The 7,845-nt window shown below is 40.4% G+C and overlaps 1 long non-coding RNA gene across 1 annotated transcript; it reads left to right on the plus strand.

The window, feature by feature from the left end:
* Positions 1 to 4,340: 4,340 nt before the first annotated feature.
* LOC124019048 lies at positions 4,341 to 7,338 on the plus strand. Its single transcript, XR_006835729.1, has 2 exons — positions 4,341 to 4,935; positions 7,146 to 7,338. It is a non-coding gene; the product is annotated as an uncharacterized LOC124019048 (long non-coding RNA).
* Positions 7,339 to 7,845: the final 507 nt, after the last annotated feature.

Genomic DNA, 7,845 nt, shown 5'->3' on the forward strand with positions numbered 1-7,845 from the left:
AGAAATACTGGAGTGATGTCGGATTGCGAACAAAATTGATTATAGACCAGTTTATTATACTGCTTTCATGAGGTGAAAATACAAACATCTCGCGTACAATTATTATATTACATGTTTTTTTTTAACAAGCAGCTTTTTCAACTAGTAGAAAACCGCATGCTGCCATTTTGAAGTGCTGCATTTTGATTAGTGCGGGTCACCACCGCAGTAAAGTGTAACACAGGTCTTCTTTGTAACTCACTTTGCTGTTAAACAATATTTCAATTCAGAGCCTGGATTTTCCCCTGAGGATAGTATCCATATCATGCCGCAATCAATTCATCAGGGCCAATGATAAGGTAGATCATCATTAAAATACTCCTAGCTACAATGTTAAAACATTCTACAGCTTCTGACATCATCAAGTTACTCCTACTGCAATGTCAAAACATGCTACATTGTGACATCATTAAAAAATACTCCTACTGACAATGCCAAAACATTCTCACATTTTGACATTACTTCAGTGACTTGAAACAACTTTCTCTTACATGTATGTATTTTCTGATGTTTGATCAGTACATACTCTTATCAGAGTATCTCTTGCTCACATTGATCACAGATAGCAGGCTTCTCTCCTGTGTGTCCTCTCGATGTGAAGTCAGCGTGCTAGATTGAACAAAAGTCCTCCCATTGATCAGCTGGCGTATAAGGTTTCTCTCTGTGTGTGTTCTCTGGTGTTTAGTCAGATGGCTAGCTTGAACAAAACTCCTCCCACATTGACCACCGCTATAAAGGTTTCTCTCCTGTGTGTCCTCCGGCGTATTTTAAGTCCTGATGACGATTTGTTATTCAGACCTTTCCTCACGTCAGAGCAGCAATGAGATTTTCTTCCCGTGGGCCGCTGCTGATGTTTCTTGAGGGCTCTGATGTGGAGAGACTATTCTCTGCCCTGTCAGCATCATGAGGGTTAGTTGAGGCCCCCAGAGGGACCCGCGATAGTCAGTGTCTCCTTTCCGGTGTGAACAAAAAGCCAGACAGGTGGTTTAAGGCGCCTCACAACAGCAAAAATGGACACTGTAAAGGCTGATGCCGGTCAGCGTAGCCATTATGTTGAAATTCAAACAATGATGTCTGTAATGAATGTTATTTATTTGACATTTGTTCTTAAGACAGTCAAGCGAACAACAATAGTCAGCATTTTGTCTGGTTTTCCCATTAGTAGTAACATCTGACGTATTTTTGATGCAAGAAATACGATTTTTAAATGCTTGAAATCTCAAACAGTGTGCCAGACAACTTGGGTCTCCTGTCTCAGGCACCTTTCTGCAGGTCTATGCCGTTGCCACAGGCGAAGTTAAGGTGTCTCTACAGTAGGTCTATGGTGTAACGAGTGGTTTCTGCATTAGCACGGAGGAGTTTATGCATGGAAAAAGCAACGCTCTCGCTCTGATCCAGTGGAAACGTCATACAACAGCCTGATTGCTTCTTATCCCTTTTACAAATAGCTTACAACCGTGAAATCTGTCCCAAAATAGCGTCATACAATGCCAGCTTTCATCGTTCCGGACAGACCTGGGGTGATAGTTGATACACTGTTTGCAGGCCATGCGCAGCCAATGTTATTTATTTTTATCTGGATATTTTCTAGTTGCTTTATTTTTTGTTGGCTTTATGTAGGCTGTGCTTGCATAGTTGTCAACGGCAGCAAACATAATTTAGATTTATATAATCTTAATTTCTTATAGAATGTAGATTGGTCACAGACAATGATTTTGAGATACGATTATTTATCAAAATTAAAACGGGTCCAGTAACATGTGAATATGAAAGTCATAACCGGCACCAGATCAGTAGAAATGGTCAGATAAATTTGCACTATAGCCAAAGTTCGTTTCTTCCCAAAATATTGTTTCTGTAGGCATGGGGCAGCTCCGATTTGTTCTTCACGTTTGGCCGAGAAATCGACTCGGAAATTGCGGTCATGACAATGCCTAAAAATACTCAAATTAAGCTTCACTAATATCGACAGAAACATGGCAAGCGTTGTTTTATGATCAATCCTCAAGTGCGTTTTTCAAATATCTATTGATAATATATCAACCGGGATCAATTGGTTTCTCAGCAGCAGCAATTGGAACACATGGCCACACCTCTATTTCACGAGGCATTCAGGTCAGGTACTCGCGCGAATGAAGCCAGCCTACGGGTATTGCTCAATATAAATGCGTAAAACTCATGCCACAATGCTGTAAACACCTTGGGGAATACGTAGAAAGCGCAATCTGGCTGATAGGGCATTCACAGCTCAATAGGGACGCATCGAACACCAGGGCTTTCAAAGAGGAGTCACTTCCGGATTGGATTTTTCTCAGGCTTTCGCCTGTAACATCAGTTCTGTTGCAATCAGACACATAGTTGAGTCTACAGTTTGGAAACTTGAGTGTGGCCTATCCTAAGCTGTCAATTATATGCAGATTCTAGACATCCAACCTTCCAAAAATGAAGGCGCACTGCCCCCTAGTACCAACAGGTTTTAAAGCAGTTCATTTGTATCCACTCTCGTTGGTACTTCTGGCTGAATATTTTCCTCCATTTTTCAATTCTGAAATCGGCGTGAAGTCACGCCCATTTCCCGAAAGCAATCGCATTATGAGGCCGCAAGGCACACGCGTGTGCATCTCATATTTTGGTGAATTTAGCATCGAGCATCCGGGGAACTTATAGCATACTAACTACACGCTGATAACAAGCAAACTATAATACTCAATTAACATCACAAATAGATACGGTTAGTATGAGTATTCTAACACAGCACAGGTCCCTGGGCATTGCCATTTCTGTTTGCCGAAAAAGTAGGTGGCCCTTCTTAACAAAAAACACACAACATTCAATCAACCAATAACAAAGCTGTAATTACACTATTTTTGGTAATAAGATGATACGGATGAGGCCGGCGAAATGTAACTACTCTCAAATTCACAGACAGACCTACGGATGCAAGGACTGACCATCCATGATATCAGCATTATAGTTTTAACCATGCTGAGGCTGTGCAGTGCTTAGTTTTAAATTGTTTCTAAACACCGGATAAAAATGTGCTTATTTGGGGGTTCTGATGTGGTAAACAGTTTAACTAAGCTTCCTGAGGCATGCGTTATATTCATCAAGAATCAATGCCTATAAATACATTTAAAAGTCAAAATACGGATGTAGCAATTGCAAATTTCCCCATTAACACCGCACATCAGTTCAACAACCGCAGAGTTTGTGCTTCTGTTTTTAAGACTGTACTTACTAGTGTTAATTAGGGCCCGTTCATCGTTAGAACCATCGGACGCATTAAGATGCGTTTGGGAAACCGGGCCCAGACGTCGCCGTCCTCCTCTTTGACTATGAACGAGTCTTACTCTTCTTTAACTGAGACCTCTTTCTCTTCTTCTTTCACGGTAACAGCCTCAACCTCTACTTGTTTTTGTAGTGTAACAGCCTCCTCTTCCACGAGAACATCTTTCTCCATCCAGCAGGCAGACCACCTCTTCTTCATCGTCATCAGGGACGGGGTTAAGTTTGAGACCGGAGCCATGAGGCATGTACTGAAGTCGCTAAGCGGTATAGTTCAAAGCAGTGGCCTTTAGCAGCAGCACGTGATCAATGACGCCCGAATAATCATCTCGATCGAACACCTGATTGGCTCCGATGAACTTGGGCTCGTTCGACACAGGCAGCCGACAGTGCAGGTGGCTGCTGACCGACACCATCACCTTGCATCATAAATAACTACTCATTATTATTGGCCAAATCAGTCAGCCAGCCTGCCGTCTACCCACAATACCAGCATAGACTTGATGCGCTCGATGAAGAGGCCATGGTTCGTAGAAGACATGATGGCTACGATGCTACGGCGTGGGGACGTCATCTCGTAAAATGCGGCTGTTCCTAGATTTCTGGCTTGTCAGCTCAAAGCCTTGAGTAATGAACCTATTTTTTTTTTAAACAATTATCTGGAAAGAGCCAATCAACCAGCACGGTTATGGTCAGCAGAGACCAACTACTGGAGACCAATTAGATCCCAACTAACAGTAAGCCAAGGTGGAAAAAGTTACAAAACTCCAGTAGTCGAATTCACAGAAAACATGCTGAAAAGTAGTGATGGGGAAACAAAGCTTCCTGAAGCATTGGCTCTTTCCAGATAATTGTTTAAAAAAAAAAAAATAAGTTCATTACTCAAGGCTTTGAGCGACACAGAATTTAGAAAAGCCACATTTTGAAAGATGACCTCCCACCGTGTAGCCTTCATGTCTTCTACGAAACCACTGGCCTTGATCGAGAGCATCAAGTCTATGCTGCATTGTGGGTAAACGGTGACTGGCTGACTGATTTATAAATAATAATGAGTAGTTATTTATGATGCAAGGTGATTTGTAAATCAGTCAGTCAGCAGCCACCTGCACTGTCGGCTGCAATGTCGAACGAGCCCAAATTAATCAAAACCAATCAGGTGTTCGACGAAATGATTCTTCAGACGTCATTGATCACGTGCTGCTGATAAAGGGACACTGCTTTGAATTATACCGCTTAGCGACTTCAGTACATGCCTCATAGCTCCAGTCTCAAACTTAACCCCGTTCCTGATGATGAAGAAGAGGTGGTCTGCCTGCTGGATGGAGAAAGAAGCTCTCGTGGAAGAGGAGGCTGTTACAATACAAAAACAAGTAGAGGTTGAGGCTGTTACCGTGAAAGACGAAGAGAAAGAGGTCTCAGTTAAAGAAGAGGAAGACTCGTTCAGAGTCAAAGAGGACGGCGACGTTTCAGTGAAAGAAAAAGAGGAGGGGGAAGTGACTGTCACATCGAAAAATGAAGAAGAGGAGGAAACTGGATGTCTGGGCCCGGTTTCCCAAACGCATCTTAAGGCGTCCGATTGTTCTAACGATGAACCGGCCCTGATTAACACTAGTAAGTACTGTCTTAAAAACAGAAGCACAAACTCTGCAGTTTTTGAACTGATGTGTGGTGTTAAAGGGGAAATTTGCAATTGCTACATCCATATTTTGACTTGTATTTATTTATAGGCATTGGTTCTTGAAGAATATAACACATGCCTCATGAGCTTAGTTCAACTGTTTACCCAATCAGAACCCCAAATAAGCTTTTTTTTACTCCAATGTTTAAAAACAATGTAAATCAACACTGTATAGCCTCAACATGGTTAAAACTATAATGTTGATATCATGGATGGTCAGTCCTTGCATCCATAGGTCTGTCTATGAATTTGAGTAGTTACATTTCTCCAGCCCCATCCATCTTATTACCAAAATAGTGGTGTAATTACAGCTTTGTTATTGGTTGAACTGCAGATTGGTTCATTGAATGTTGTGTGTTTTTTTTAAAGGGGCCACCTAGTTTTTCAACAAACAAAATGGCTGCCCAGAGACCTGAGCTGTGTTAGAATACTCATACTAACCGTACTTTTGTGATGTTAATTGAGTATATAGTTTGCTTATTATAGTATGATGTAGTTAGTATGCCAAAGTTCCCGGATGTCTTACTAAATTCACCAAAATATGAAATATACACGCAGTACTTTACGGCCCATAATGCAATTCTTCAGGAAATGGGCGTGACTTCACATCGATTTCAGATTTGAAAAAAATGGAGGAAAATATTCAGCCAAAGTCCAACGAGAGTGGATACAAATGAACTGCTTTAAAAACCTGTTGGTACTAGGGGGCAGTATTTTCATTTTTGGAAAAATAACGTTCCCAAATTAAACGGGATATTTTGTCAGGACAAGATGCTAGAATATGCATATAATTGACAGCTTAGGATAGAACACACTCTAAAGTTTCCAAAACTGTAAAAAATATTGTCTGAGTACAACAGAACTGATGTTACAGGCAAAAGCCTGAGAAAAATCCAATCCGGAAGTGACTCATCTTTTGAAAGCCCTGCGTTCCGATGCGTCCCTATTGAGCTGTGAACCAGATTACGCTTTCTACGTATTCCCCAAGGTGTCTACAGCATTGTGACGTAGTTTTACGCATCATTGCGCAAGTGGTCACCTGATGCTCCCTGAGAAATTCTCGCGTGAAATACAAAGGTAGCCATTATTCCAATCGCTTCTACTGAGAAACCAATTGTCCCGGTTGATATATTATCGAATAGATATTTGAAAAACACATTGAGGATTGATTATAAACAACATTTGCCATGTTTCTGTCGATATTATGAAGCTAATTTTCTCAGCCAAACGTGAAGAACAAACGGAGCTATTTTGCCTACAAAAATAATATTTTGGGAAGAAATGAACTTTGGCTATAGTGCAAATTTATCTGACCATTTCTACTGATCTGGTGCCAGTTATGATTTTCATATTCACATTTTACTGGAACAGTTTAATTTGATTTTTAATCGTATCTCAAAATCATTGTCTGTGATTAATCTACATTCTATAGAAATTAAAATTATATAAATCTAAATTATGTTTACTGCCGTTGACAACTATGTAAAAATAGCCTACATAAAGCCAACAAATAAAAACAACTAGAAAATATCCAGATAAAAATAAATAACATTGGCTGCGCATGGCCTGCCTACATAGAACTTTAAACAGTGTATCAACTATCACCTAGGTCTGTCCGAAACGTGAAAGCAACATTGTATGACATTATTTTGGGACAGACACAGTTGTAAGCTATTTGTAAAAGGGATAAGAAGTAATCAGGTATTGTATGACATTTCCACTGGATCAGAGCAGAGCATTACTTTTTTCCATGCATAAACTCCTCCATGCTAATGCAGAAACCACTCGTTATACCATAGACCTACTGTAGGACCCTTAACTTCACCTAACAACAACATAGACCTACAGAAAGGTGCCTATATTGGAGACCAAAAGTTGTCTGGCACACTGTTTAGGATTTCAAACATTTTAAAATCGTATTTCTTGCATAAAATCGTCGATGTTACTACTAATGGGAAAACCAGACAAAATATGACTATTGTTGTTCACTTGACTGTCTTAAGACAAATGTCAAATAAATAACATTCATTACAGACATCATTGTTTGAACAACATAATGGCTACGCTGTTGGCATCACCTTTTTACAGTGTATTTTTGCTGTTGTGGGCCTTAAACCACCTGTCTGACTTTTTGTTCACACAGGAAAGAGACCTGACTATCGTGGATCCTCTGGGGGGCCTCAACAACCTCATGATGCTGACAGGGCAGAGAATAGTCTCTCCACATCAAAACCCCTCAAGAAACACCAGCAGAGACCCACAGGGAAGAAATCTCATTGCTGCTCTGACTGTGGGAAAGGATGCAAATCTTCATCAGAACTTAAAATACACCAGAGGACACACACAGGAGAGAAACCTTATAGCTGTGGTCAATGTGGGAGGAGTTTTGTTCAAGCTAGCCATCTGACTAAACACCAGAGAACACACACAGGAGAGAAACCTTATAGCTGTGATCAATGTGGGAGGAGTTTTTTGTTCAATCTAGCACGCTGACTTCACATCAGAGAACACACACAGGAGAGAAGCCTTATAGCTGTGGTCTGGGAGGACTTGACACATCAGAGAACACACACAGGAGAGAAGCCTTATATCTGTGATCAATGTGACAAGAGATACTCTGATAAAAGATGTCTGATCAAACATCAGAAAATACATACATGAAGAAGTTGTTTCAAGTCACTGAAATAATGTCAAAATGTAGAATGTTTTAACATTGTAGTAGGAGTATTTTAATGATGTCACAATGTAGAATGTTTTAACATTGTAGTAGGAGTATTTTAATGATGTCAAAATGTAGAATGTTTTAACATTGTAGTAGGAGTATTTTAATGATGTTCTACCTT

This window comes from Oncorhynchus gorbuscha, unplaced genomic scaffold (assembly GCF_021184085.1).
Source record: "Oncorhynchus gorbuscha isolate QuinsamMale2020 ecotype Even-year unplaced genomic scaffold, OgorEven_v1.0 Un_scaffold_6143, whole genome shotgun sequence".
Taxonomy (NCBI): Eukaryota; Metazoa; Chordata; class Actinopteri; order Salmoniformes; family Salmonidae; genus Oncorhynchus; species Oncorhynchus gorbuscha.